Below are 14,243 nucleotides of genomic sequence, written 5' to 3' on the forward strand. Positions count from 1 at the left end.
ATATTCCATACACACACACACACACACACACACACACACACACCATAATTTCTTTATCCAATTGTCTGTTAATGGGCATTTAGGTTGCTTCCATATATTGGCTATGGTAAATTGTGCTGCCATGAATATTGGGGTGCCTAGATCTTTAAGAATTAGTGTTTTGGTTTTCTTTGGATAAATACCCAGAAGTGCAATTGCTGGGCCAAAAGGTATATCCATTTTTAATTTTTTGAGAAACCTCCAAACTGTTTTTCCATAGCAGCTGTACTAATTTGCAATTATACCTACAAAGTACGAGAGTTTCCTTTTCTTCACATCCTCACCAACATTTGTTGTTTTTTGAGTTATTGATGATAGTCATTCTGACAAATGTGAGGTGATATCTCATTGTGGTTTTAATTTGCATTTCTCTGATGGTTAGTGACTTTGAGAATCTCTTCATATGTCTATTAGTCATCTGCATTTCCTCTTTGGAAAAGTATCTGTTCAGGTCTCTGTTTCTTCCTGACAGTCTTGGGAGATTGTATGTTTCTAGGAATGCTTCCATTTCTTCCAGATTATTCAATTTGTTGACATATAATTGCTCATAGTATTTTCTTATGATCCTTTGCATTTCTGTGGAGTATGTGGTTATTTCTCTTCTTTCATTTCTGACTTTATTTATTTGAGACCTCTCTCTTTTGTCCTTGATGAGTCTGGCTAAGGGTCTGTCAGTTTTGTCTATCCTTTCAAACAACCAGCTCTTGGTTTCATTAATCTTTTGAATTGTTTTTCTAGACTCTATTTCATTTATTTCTGCTCTGATTTTTATTATTTCCTTCCTTCTATTCACTTTGGGCTTTTTTTTCTGTTCTTTTTCTAGTTCTTTAAATTGTAAAGTTAGATTGCTTATTTGAGCTTTTTCTTGTTTCTTGGGGTAGGCCTGTATTGCTATGAATTTCCCTCTTAGGACTTCTTTAACTATGTTCCATAAATTTTGAGTCTTTGTGTTTTTATTTTCATTTGTCTCTAGGTATCTTTTTTTTCTCCCTTGATCTCATTGATAACCCATTCATTGTTCAGTAGCATGTTATTTAGCCTCCATGTGTTTGTATATTTTCCAGTTTTTTTCTTGTAGTTTTTAGTTTCATACCATTGTTATTGGAGAAGATGGTTGATATGATTTCAATCTTCTTATATTTATTTGGGATTGATTTGTGTCCTACCATGAGGTCTATCCTTGAAAATGTTCCATGCGCACTTGAGAAGAATGTATACTTTGCTGCTTTGGGGTAAAATGCTCTGAAATTATCTATTAAATCCATCTGGTCTAGTGTGTCTTTTAGACCCATTGTTTCCTTGTTGATTCTTTGCCTGGAAGATCTGTCCATTGATGTCAATGAGGTGTTAAAGTCTCCTACTATGAGTTTATTACTATTGATCTCTCCTTTTATGTCAGTCAATAATTACTTTATGTATGTAGGTCCTCCTATGTTGGGTGTGTATATGTTTACTAGGGTTATGTCCTCTTGATTTATCAATCCCTTTGTCATTATGTAATGCCCTTTTTTGTCTCTTATTATAGCCTTTGTTTTAAAGTTGATTTTATCTGATATAAGCATTGCTACCTCGGCTTTTTTTTTCATTTCCGTGTGCATGAAATATCTTTTTCTATCCCTTTAATTTCAGCCTGTGAGTGTCATTTGATCTGAAGTGTGTCTCTTGTAGACAGCATATGCCTTATTTTCTTATCCATTCGGCTACCCTATGTCTTTTAATTGGAGCATTTAATCCATCTACATTTAAAGTGATTACCGATAGGTACATTGTTACTGCCATTTTATTATTTATATTTGTTATTTCTATTTTCTGTTTTACCCCTTCTCCTCCTTTAACAGATGACCCTTTAACATTTTGTGTAATGTTGGCTTGTTGGCGATGAATTCCTTAAGCGTTTTAATCAAAAGCCTTGCTGGGTTAATATTCGTGATTGTAGATTCTTGTTTTTCACAACTTCGAATATTTCTTGCCATTCCCTTTTAGCCTGCAAAGTTTCCATTGAAAAGTCAGCAGATATTCTTATGGGGGTACCCTTGTAAGTAACTCGCTTCCTTTTTCTTGTCTTTGACCTTTGGCATTTTAATGATGATGTGTCTTGGTGTAGGTCTGTTTGAATTCCTCTTGTTTGGGACTCTTTGTGCTTGCTGCACTTGTATGTTTAATTCCTTTGCCAGGTTAGGGAAGTTTTCTGTCACTATTTCTTCAAATAGAGTCTCAATCCTTGCTCTGTCTCTTCTTCTTCAGGTACTCTTATGATCTGCATATTTTTATGCTTCATGTTGTCCCAGAGGTCTCTTAAAGTAGCTTCATTTTAAAAAAATCTTTCTTGTTGTTGTTGTTCTGATTGGGTGTATTCTGCTACCTTGTCTTCCAATTCACTGATTCAATCTTCTGCTTCATCCAATCTACTGTTGAATCCTTTTAGTGTATTTTTCATTTCAGTTATTGTATTCTTCATTTCTGTCTGGTTCTTTTTTGTGGTTTCTAGGTCCTTTTTTATGCTGTTGAGGTTCTCATTGTGCTCATCCATTCTCCTCATAAGTTCATTGAACATCCTTATAACCATTATTTTTAACTCTGTTTCTGGTAGATTGCTTGCCCCATTTCATTTAGCTTATTTTCTGGAGTTTTCTTCTGTTGTTTCATTTGTGGCATGTTTGTTTTCTCATTTTATTAGCCCCTCTGTGGTTTGTTTCTATGTGGTTTGTTTCATTTCCCAGACTTGGCCAGATGGCCTAATGTGGAAGGTGTCCTGTGTGACCCAGTGGTGTACTCTCCCTGATTCCTTATGCCAGGGGCTCTGGATGTGATCTTTGTGTGGGCTGTGTGTAATCTTCTGTTGTCACCAAGCTTTTATTGTTATTAGTAGATCGGCAGATGGGATTAACATTCAGGCTAAGTGTGGGAATTGGCTGCACCCACAGGGTTAGAGTTGTTGTGTGGGGGCTGACTCCACTGAATGGGATTTGTCCTAGCAGGCTTGTGTGCTTGTTGCAACCCCCTTTTATGTGTATCACTAATAGGACTAGTCAAGAGTTGCTCTGTCCAGTGCCAGCCTCCAGATGCATTGGTTTTGTGGCCCCTTGGGAGGGGCTCCCCAATAGGTCAAGGTCAGCTGCTGCTTTTGATTGCTCAGGGCTACCCGATGAGAACTACAAATAGATCCATAGAAGGTTATTGCCTATGCTGGATTGGCCTCCATGTGGCTCCTTTATGTTATCAGATATAGGTATTAAGATCAGCTGGACTTCAGGTTGATTATTTTATAATTTGGTTGTAATTTCAGTGAGGACCTGGGAGAAGACAAACCCTGTTTTTACCTAGTCCACCACTTTCTCCTCTCTCTACCTGCATTCTTTTGTCCCCTGCAGTTCATTACTCCAATTTTTAAGTGGAAATATTTGTAATATGCTCGTATTTCTCCATGAGCATTGTCATATACCATGAGCTTATTTTTGCTCTTAGGATGAAAGACACAACATGGACAACTTGGCCTCCAATGTCTAATATTAACTAAAATCTAATTTTCCATCCAGCTTCACTCCACACCACTTGCATTATAACTGAAGGTCAATGTCTCCCACTCCAGTTTCTTAAAGGTCCATCACACATGCTAACCGTTTGTATGGAACTTATCTCAAAATCCTACATCCAAGTAAATCTTGGAAAAATATAATATCTCACATTAAAAGATAAACTCAAAGACATTTCCAATATCTCCTCAAGATTTCAGGACAGACTGTTTTATTACTGATTGGACTCTGACTTTCCCTGCTGTGGTCATAAGTAAAAAAGAATTACAAAGGTACTTATATAATAATTACAGAAGAGTTCACTTAGTACGGCCATTATAACTGACTCATATTAGAACAAATTCTCAGTCTGTGATTCTATCTGCAATGAGACTGCCTTGTATTTGTGCAGAAGATTCTTTGAGATATGCATATAATAATGAGAGACATGGTAAAAATTTAATTTTTTCTAATGAGATAAGTAGATTGTTTCTTTCTCTCAGGTTACAGAGACAAGAGCCTGAAATCACAGGAGTCACAACTGAAGAAAATAAAGGGGATGAGAATTGGGAAATATGCATTGATTCGGGCAGAGGTGCTGACCAGCCACCAAGTGGTCTTATGAATAAAAAGAAAAATAATGGTAAGTAATAAAAAAGATGGCATAAAAACATACACTGTTACTCACGTATACATACATACAAATATATATATAAAGATATTTCCAAAGTTTGATGTATTCCTTTACATAACACAATGTATTGACCACTGTTATCAGTGCTTTACCTATTCTAACTTATTTAAGCTTCAGAACTCTTTGCTTTAGGAAATCATAATTCTCCTTTTATAGACAAGGATAATTTAGCCAAAAGAATGTCAATAATATATCTAAATATTGGTAGAGTTGAGACTAGAATCTGTAAGGCCTATCTGCAATGGTGTTACCATTGTGCTATACTCTCGAAGCTACCTGGCCATGCTTTTTAAACTATCCATATGTATGTAAATATATGCATATAAATATATAATTATAAATAAAATAGAAATATATAATTATACATGCATATAAATATATGATCATTAATAAGCATATATTTATTAATAATCATAAGTTTAATTAAATCATAGGTGTGCTGATTTATCATTTTCATTTTTGTTTTATTATATAGACATATATCACTTGTGCATTCAAGGGCCTTAATAAAATGTAAATGCTCTGAATAAATTTACATAACCAAACTGGGTTTACTAAATATGGGCCAATATTTGGATAGCAACATAGACAACTCTATACCTAATTTTTACCAGTGAGACCAACGACAGAAATTATATATAATATTGATTTTGCTCTAAGCTATGGTATATGGGATTTAAATAAGAAATAAAATATTTTATGGTAGAATTAATCATCACCAGAAAATATACGATTATGTTTTTTAGAAAATTTAACTGAAAATAAACAGCGTTTTGGGAATGATAACGAAATACAAAACAATAATGAAAGAGGGACATTCAAGGCATTAATTTTTGTATTGAATAAATTGAAATGGGAGAAACAGAAGAAGGAGCCTAAAAATGACATCAGATTTTTTTTAACCAGACAGATATCATGAGATATATTTGCACTTGAAAAATTCTGAAGTCCTTAATTTTTTTCCTGACAAAACCCCTCAAGTGGAATACTAATCTTTCTGAATATCTCCTACCCTAACTGCAGAAAGGAAAATTGTCCCACCTTGAAAAACAGACTACAGATATTCTCAGGAGAGATCTAATTATCATTTCCATTAAACATATCAAATCCAATAAGAGAAAAATAATTGCTTTTCAGCAATTACCAGTCATGTTATATACACAGAGATGAATGATTCAATTAGCTCCATCAAACTCATTATGACATGCACAGAATTTTTGTGAAATAACTATACTAATCATGCAAATTTCTCTGTGATTTCTGTAGAGCAGATTGAATTGCAGATTACTTTATGAATTACAGTCTTAAGTATCATAAAAATCAGACTTTATTACTGCTTGGAACACATTCTAATAATCATCAGCAGGAAGAATTATATTAAAATATGCACACAGAAATATAAACACCCACATAAATATGCATACTCACAACATATGTACAAATGTGTGGACATATATACACACATACATTCCCATACAACACAGAATTCAGTACATAAAAAATGTTCTTTGTATAAGATAAAAAAATGAAGTTTAATAATCTATAAATATATTATAGAAGAGCATTATATAGTTATAAAATGTAAATTATAATAGAGATAGTAAATATAATAAAATTGCACAAAATACCTACATATTGAACATCTTAAATAATATTTATGGCTACTGTAAAAGAAACTGATTTTATTAACTAAAATGAGATACTACATTATTTTTTTTTTTTAGAATCAAAAAAAAAGTTTATTAGAAAAGGGGTAACACTCCATAGACAGAGCATAGTCTTCTCTCAGAGGCAGAGAGAGGGACTGAGATACTACATTATAATGGCTTATTTCACTGAGTAATTTTTACTCATATTAATAAAACATTTCATAGCCAAATCTATAATGCCAGATAATGTTGTACACGTGTAAAATGCATAGCATTTTTATGTTTTAATTATGCTAAAACAGTGCTAAATGAAAGAAAACTAAGTCTATATCTTAATAAGTTAACAAAAGAAAATTAATTCAACTGTTCTCACTCCTTCATGTTTTGACTGGACTTGGTGACTCCTGTCTAAGTAATAGAAGATGGAAATGAACACATGGTAACTTTATAGTAGATACCCAGAAAACACTATCTCAACTAACTGATCAAGGTTAATTGCATGAATTCCCTGATATGACATGATGAAATGAGATATTCTTACAAAAACCAAAACCTATAAAAAAAATTCAGACAAACCCAAATTTAGAGGTATTCTAAAAAGTATCTGACCAGTCAGTCCTCTTCAAACCTGCCAACGTGAGGAAAATCTAGGAAAGACTGAGAAACTGACACAAAATAGAAGAGATTGGGTGGACAAGATGACTAAAAATAATGTATTCTAGGATGGATCCTGGAAGAGAAAAGGAGACAATAGTGTTAAAACTGGGAAAATGTGAATAAAGTTCGAGGTTTAGTTAATAGTAATGTGCCAATGTTAGTTTTTTAGTTTAGTCATATGTATCATGATGATTGAGATGTGACTATCAGGGAAATGATTATATGAAAACTCTGTATTATCTTTGCCTCTTTGCTGTGAATCTAAATTTATTCCAAAAATATTTACATTAAAAGTTCCAACTGTTTTTAATTTAATTATAGAGAGTTACATTGAATTATTGAATAAATTTGAGTTAACATATCTCTTGGTGACTTCAAATGCAATAAAACTCATTTAACAATAAGATTTATGCCTTTTGCCCCCAGATTGCTACTACTTTACTGCTCCAAGCTTGATGAAGTCCTCCTCCATAAAACTGCTTCTTAGAATTGGAGATGATTGAGACTACTTTAAACCTGTTTCTTGTTAACAGACCCAACTGGCATCAAGACTGAATGCAGAAAGTTTATTTTCTAAGGGTCACCAAAATCCATTCAATCTGATACCACAAGTGAAATGTCTGTTTAATGTTTGCTTCCCACCTACACCTTTAAAATATCAGCTGATACATTGTGCTGCTGCAGATTTGAGGTTCTGAGGTAGAGGGTGCTAGACTCAGACAGTTGGAAGAAAATGCAGGGAGCTGTAGGCAACTGCGATATAGCTCTTTATTCCAGCAAGGGCATAGCCCACCTCTCAGGGCAGCTACATCTTTATATACACAGCTGCCCACTGCCAAGTTACAGAAGCCTGCATCTGCCTACTGGGCACATAGTTACATAAGGGGAGAAGTGCTGAGTCACTTCCACCAGGAAGCTGGGGGTCAGGAGGAATCATGACTACGGCCATCTTTCTTTCTCCTCACACACATCTATGTTTTCCTTTGTCTCCTGTAGTTTACCTGGAAATATTTTAATATGCCAATCTCCATGAGCATTTTCATATTTTGAGTGATTATCATATCTCTTAAGAGGAAAGGTCTAATATTAGCTTGCATTATAATTCAGAGGCACTGTCCCCTACTCCAGCTTCATGAAGGACCAGAACACAAGCTAATCGTGTTTATAACTGTCCTCAAAATCTCATGCCCAGTTAAATATTGGGGAAAATAATATCTCAATAAAAAATACGCGATGTCAAAGACATTTCCAGTATGTTTACATTACATTATATAATAATTATTATATAATTATTATATAAGTAGCTATTAATTAATAGCGAATTAATTAATAGCTACTTATATAATAATTATACAAGATTTCATTTACTGTGGCTATTACTATTTATGATTAATTACTAGAGCATTCTCTGCCTTTTTTTCACAGCTCTATCCTATAATTGTGTTTAAGATTCTGTTGGGGATAAGTATATCAGTAACTGAACATGGTGAAAAACACAAGATTTATATTTTTCTGATAAGATGAAGTCATTATATATTTCTTGCAGTGCATGCACAGAAGAACCTGGATACACAGGGGTTATAAATCAAGAGAATAAAGGGGCTGCAGTTGAGAAACACACATTAAGACACAGGTATTCACTAACCACTTGAAGCTCTTACCAAAAAGAGAAAAATAAATGTAAATGATGGACTAGGGGTATAAAAAGGTACAAAAGTGCTCACCAGGACAAAGATGGTTTGGATAGCCCTGGTCTCAGGGAGAAATGTAGGTGAGATATTGTTCCTATGAATATGATAAACTCGTTACTTTTATCTGTACAAGATGAAAACTATGGAGCTGCCGGCCCATAGCATGAGTCCCAAACACAAACATCAGGGGTAGATATGAATACTGCATATAGTAACTCTGCACCTTTGTCATGAAGTGTAGCTGAACAGTACTTAAAATCTATACTTGTACCAATGTTTTTGTTACTCCATTTTTCAGTCACATATATAGGTACAATGTTTTTTTCTAGCATGTGGAGAAACCAGTACAGGATATTGGAGGAGCCAGTGTACTATGGGGCTTTTCCTTTTAAGCTTTGCCCACCTGGAGTTTCTGGGGCTGACTGTCATGGCCTGGAAGACACTCAAGAGGCAGGTGGAACCAAAGATACACCTTGTCCACTCTGTGAATGTAGAAAAAACTTTGCATCCAAAATCACTGAGAAAATGTTTCAATCCAAAAGCTGCAATTGTCTCAAATTCCTCTAGAGAAAGAGAAATGACCAAGGAGTTGGCTACAGTCAGGTGCCTGAAAATCAAATCTGTAGATCTTGACCTACCTCCACTGAAGTAAAAGATATAAGAGTGAGAAATTTCCCAGGATTCCAATCTGGACCAGGAAGATCATTCTAATTTTCAAATCCATGAAGGCCATTTGGTTATTTTCCAGGGCTTGTATTCATTTCCTAAACAGAGGATTTTGCATGGAGACATGAGTATGGGCAACCGTTTTCAGGGAGAATTAAATCCAAATTTTCTACTAAAAGTCACTTCCCCTCCGAGAATTTATTTCTAATATATATTTTTCTTTTGTTATGAGAGTTTGAAAGTCTGATGTAGCATTTATAATGTATGGGTCACTATTTTTAATGCTTTATTTTTAACAGATTTAGTATTTACAACTCTTTGAGTGAAAACCTAACAACGTTCTCCTTTTACAGGCAAGAAGAATTTAGCTGACAAGAAGTTAAAGGACTCAACTAAATGTCAGGGTATGACCTGAGTAGCTTGGTTGCAATGACACTGGTGTTTACCATTGTACTATTTCTTCATATCTTTTATGTTTTTTAAATAATCCAAATATACACTGTCATATTTAAAACTTGTATTTTATATTTAATGTGCTAATAATTTTGATTATTTAGTGTTGACTAACATCACAATGAACATTCGACTGTCTTAATAAAATGCCAATGCACTAAATAATTTTCCATTTACAAAATGACTTTAGAGGAAATGGGTCACTATAGGGATAACAATAAATCACATCATATATTTTGCCAATGATAGCTACTACATAAAATATTGCATAATATGGGGTTTTTTCCATAAGCAATTGAATTAAAATTTAAATAAGTCATAAAATATTTTATGGTACAAAATAATCTTCATTTTATATAATAAAACAAGTACAGTCCTCAAAATGTAATTTGAGACATAAAATTTCATGCACTGAATAAATTCAATTAGGAAACATGACTATGAGACTGAAAATGACATTAGAAAATTAGAAATTAGAAAAAATATCAGAAGGCATGTTTCAGCCTGAATAATGCTGAAGTATGTTCCGCTGTCTGAATCTCTCAAGAATGAAGTTACTTTTCTATAAAAACTCCACTAACTTTGTGAAGGAAAATTGTCCCATCTTGATCAAGAGTACAAGTATTTTCAGAAGGGACATAATTAACACTTCAATTAAACTCATCAAACCTAAGAGTAAAATAATTATATGTCAGCAAATATCACTCAGTCACATTGTTTAGGTAGAGATAAGTGATTCAATGATCTCCCGCAAAGTCAACACATTCACAGAACTTTTTCTGAAATAACCATACTAATCACAGAAATTTCTCTGTAATTTCCATAGAGCAGATTCTTTTCTGAATTTTAACCTTAAGGATCATAAGAACCAGAATCCATTAATGCTTGGAACAAACTCCATCAATCATCATCAGTGAGGATTACATTAAAAAAACATTAGGAGCAGTTAGACATTGGTGTAGGGTCTCAGACCTCCAGTCTCTCTCCACAAGTTCAACCTATGCCTCAGGAATTTTTACTTTCCTGGGTAGGTTTATTATGGAACAAATTTCTACCCCAGAAGAATCCCTTCCACAGACATAAGCATTTACCCAGACCCTGATATACCTTAGTCCCATATATAATCTATGTCTCAGAGTGAAATAGAAAAATACTCACTCAACTATCTTCTGCTTCCTGGACAGGAGGTTCAGGGGCACAGTCATGACACTATCTGCTTGTGTGGGAGGGAGGTGGCTAGACCCTAAGATATGCATTCATGATTCTTTTACCTCAACTTTCCACAGAATTCCAATTATCACTTCACCTGTAGTTTCAATGACAGCGCATGATTGGACAGTTGAAATTCATTTTTAAAAAAATTTCTCTGAGTTCCCAATTCCCAGAAACAATTAGAAGTTCTAGTTCCAAAGAGACAGGGTGAGCATTTTGGAGAAGTGTTTTCCTCTTTTTTCATAATACTTGGTTGCAGACAGAGTCTCATTTGGTAGAATCAGAAAAATATTAAGATCTGACACATAAAAGAATCACAGTGAAGCATGTGTATATACTTGGACCCTCAGAAGTTCACTATACTTAAAATACACTTGTCTGTTTATCTTTATTCAGGTTTCTGATATACAAAATAAGGTAGGTTATGAGCAGAGACATGTAAGGATACAAAGGGCCTGAGAAAGATTTTTCAAGAAAAGAAGAGTGAAAGGAAGAATATGATACAAAGAGCATATATTAAATATCATTAGAGATAATTTGTACGATAGTGCAGATTATTTCAAAAGTCTAGTTGACATGGATATTTCTGGGGGCATACATTCTATGACATTGTCCCCAGAAGTACAAATTCTGAATCAAATGCTGTGCACAGAAGGAACAGAAATATTTATAAAGAAACTCCTTCACTAAAACAGCACCAGCTGATATGGTTTATTAGTGGCATTCCACTACTGCTAAATATTAGATGAACTCATGCTATTTAGGCCATTCGAAAGTTATTTCTCAAAATCTTACAAAAATTGCTACAAATATTTAACAGATCACATATGTCTAGGAATGTTAAATTATTGAATATATAACATTAGAAAATATTGCCAACAATAAAATTTTAGCATAATGAAGTTCAGATTATACCGAGTATGCAATGGTTTTACTGATAAGAAATACATCAATATAATTAATTTACTTTATGAAGAAAGGACATATGATTATGTTGATAGATGCAAAAAGCTTTTTGGCAAAATTCTACATGTGGTAATAATAAAAACAAAACAATAACATATTACTGGGTATGTTCTCAATTTCATAAAACCAATGTCATTGAGCTAGAAAGCTGTTAGCTATACTGACTGTGAGAAAAAAGACTCAGTTTACTAATTCAGAAATCAAAGTATTGATTTTACAAAAATAAAAAGGATCATAATAGAGTATCATGCACAGTTGTATGCCAATAAACTGGTTAATATGTAAATGAAATGGGCAAATTCTTTAAACACACAACCTACCAAAACTTAATCATAAGCTATAGAAAATATGAACAGACTTGTAACTAATGAGCCAATTGAAGGAGTAAGGAGTAACCAAAAACCTCTCAACAAGGAAAAGCCCAGAACCAGATGGCTTCACCGGGGAATTTTAGCAAAAAAAAAAAGTATAAAAGAATTAAACCCAATTTTCTCAATCTCTTCCAAAATTTGAAGAGAAGACTTTTAACTCTTTCCATGAGGTCTGCATTACCTTGAAATTAAAAGTCAAAGACTTTACAAGAAAACTATAGACCAATATATCTTAAGAATTTTTATGCAAAAATCCTCAGCAAAATACTAGTAAACTGAATTAAGCAGCGTATTTAAAAGATTATAAAAGTGACTTGCATTTATTTCCAAAATGCAAGGATGGTTCAACACAAGAAAATCAATCAATGTAATACACCTCATTACAAGAATGAAGGGGGAAAATACATGATAATCACAATTGATGTAGAAAAGGTATTTGACAAAATCCAGTACCTTTCATATTACAAAAAATAATAATAATAATAAAGTCAACTAACTAGGAATGAACAAAGCTACCTGTAAAATAATAGGAAAATACATGTTCATGCCACAAAGCACCTGTAACTTCTCAAATATATGAGCATTAAGAGCATCTCTTGTTCTAATATTTGGTTTTTGATCCTGTTCCTGATACTGGGATCCTAAAACCCTTATAAATCCTAAGTAATAAAAGCACTAGAAGCCTCTATTGTTCTAATGAGGCAACTCTGAGTAAGCTCCTGGATGGTTCCTGGGCACCAAAAAGACCAAGTCATGATCAGAAGCTTGGAATTTCCATTTCCATATTACATCTCTCCCTCCCCTCCCTCCTCCCCCTCCCACCTCACCCCCCATCTCTCTCTCTCTCTCTCTCTCTCTCTCTCTCTCTCTCTCTCTCTCTCTCTCTCTCTCACACACACACACACACACACACACACACACACACACACGACTTTTCCATAGAGGTATATTAGGGAGTGGAAATGGACTTGATATTTGATTAAATATTACATGAGTAAGCCTCCATAAAATCTCATTGTAGGGAGTTCAGAGATGTTCTAGGTTGGTGAACATATGGAGATTTGGGGAGAGTGGAGCACTCAGAGCATGAAAGCTCCATGCTCCTTCCCCATACCTTCCATCTGGCTATTTCTGAGTTATATTCTTTTATAATAAACCAGTTATCTAATGAGTAAATGGGCTTCCTGAGTTCTGTGGGTTACTCTAGCACATTACTCAAACCCAAGGAAAGGGTCATGGGAATCTCTAATTTATAGCCAGTCAGTTAGAACTATGGGTAACAATCTGGACTTGCAACTGAGTTGAAGAGGGTCATTGGAACTTCCAATTTATAGCCAATTTGTCAGAAGCTCAGGTAAAAACCTGAGCTGTTGATCAATGTCTGAAGTGGAGGGAAGTTTTGTGGGATTTTGCCCTTAACCTGTGTGATCTGATGCTATCTCTGGGTAGATAGTGTCAGAATTGTTTGAATTGTAGGACACCCAGCTGGTATTGGGGAATTGCTTGGAGGTGTGGGGGGTGCCACCCCCAAAACATTGGAATTACTGTCTAGACCTTGTACTACCTCAAAATGATAAAGGCCATATACGAAAAACTTATAGTTAAGAATATAATCAATGGTAAAAAACTGAAAGCTTCACCCCTAAGATCAGGAAAAAGACAAGAATGCTCACTTTCACCATTTCTACTTAACATAGTATTGGAAATTCTAGCCAGAGAATTGAGGCAAGAAAAAGAAAAAAAGATCCAAACTGGAAAGGAAATAAAATTATCTCTTCACAGAAGACATGTCTTTATATGTAGAAAACCCTAAAGATTCTACTAAATGAAAACAAAACCTACTGGAATAAACTAATTCAGTAAAAAGGCAGGATGTAAAGTCAACATACAAATCAGTTGTATTTTTATACACTAATGGACATCTGAAAAGAAAATTAAGAAAACTGTTTACACCTCTTCCCTTCTACAGCTATTGCTGAAGTGCCAGTGGCCAAAATGAAGTATAATCCCTTTTTACACTTTAGACATTGTAATATTATCCCCATGTACTGGCACAGAGTTGGAATTAGTATAAAGGGTGAATTGATGAGGTCTGGAAATACCACTGTTTTGTTCAGATGTGAACACAATAATTTCAAGACACATGCATATGCTGACTATGTGGGTTTGATTTTTTTGAATGAGACGGAGTTCGCATGAGTATATATCATACTGAGTATTAATGTATTTCTATATAGTAAATCTGTGGCTAAGTATGTTTATGGTGGAATGTGTATTGTGAGGACGTATAGCATAAGTACGTGAATGCATATTTGAGTGTGCATGCATGTGTA

General features: G+C 34.2%; 1 pseudogene; it reads right to left on the bottom strand.

Annotated features, from left to right (window-relative positions):
• Positions 1 to 4,055: 4,055 nt before the first annotated feature.
• On the bottom strand, positions 4,056 to 8,975 carry LOC107498792 (annotated as a pseudogene).
• Positions 8,976 to 14,243: the final 5,268 nt, after the last annotated feature.

This window comes from Rousettus aegyptiacus, unplaced genomic scaffold, assembly GCF_014176215.1.
Source record: "Rousettus aegyptiacus isolate mRouAeg1 unplaced genomic scaffold, mRouAeg1.p scaffold_m13_p_14, whole genome shotgun sequence".
Lineage (NCBI taxonomy): Eukaryota > Metazoa > Chordata > Mammalia > Chiroptera > Pteropodidae > Rousettus > Rousettus aegyptiacus.